The following is a 301-nucleotide window of genomic DNA, read 5'->3' as shown; positions in this document are numbered from 1 at the left end:
GAGAATTTCTTAATAGCTGGGGGCAATTTTATGGACCTGTGAACGGACTTATGTGAGTAGCGTATTTGTTTACAGGCGAGGAATTGATGATAAAGGCTACGAAAAATAACCAGAAAGGAAAGGTGGAAAAAAAATTAGGTTAAGAAGCAAGGGCCAAAGCGAAAGCCACTAAAGAGCGCTGGCATTGGAAGACAAGAGGAGCATTCCACCTGGGCGTGTCTTGGGATCCCGCGACACCTTGTAAACACTTGACTAACCATCGTATAATTTTATTTTTCTCCTCACGTGTGGAACTCTCTCT

This window comes from Penaeus monodon, chromosome 25 (genome assembly GCF_015228065.2).
Source record: "Penaeus monodon isolate SGIC_2016 chromosome 25, NSTDA_Pmon_1, whole genome shotgun sequence".
NCBI classification, from domain to species: Eukaryota; Metazoa; Arthropoda; class Malacostraca; order Decapoda; family Penaeidae; genus Penaeus; species Penaeus monodon.
Note: the sequence above shows the minus strand (reverse complement) of the source record.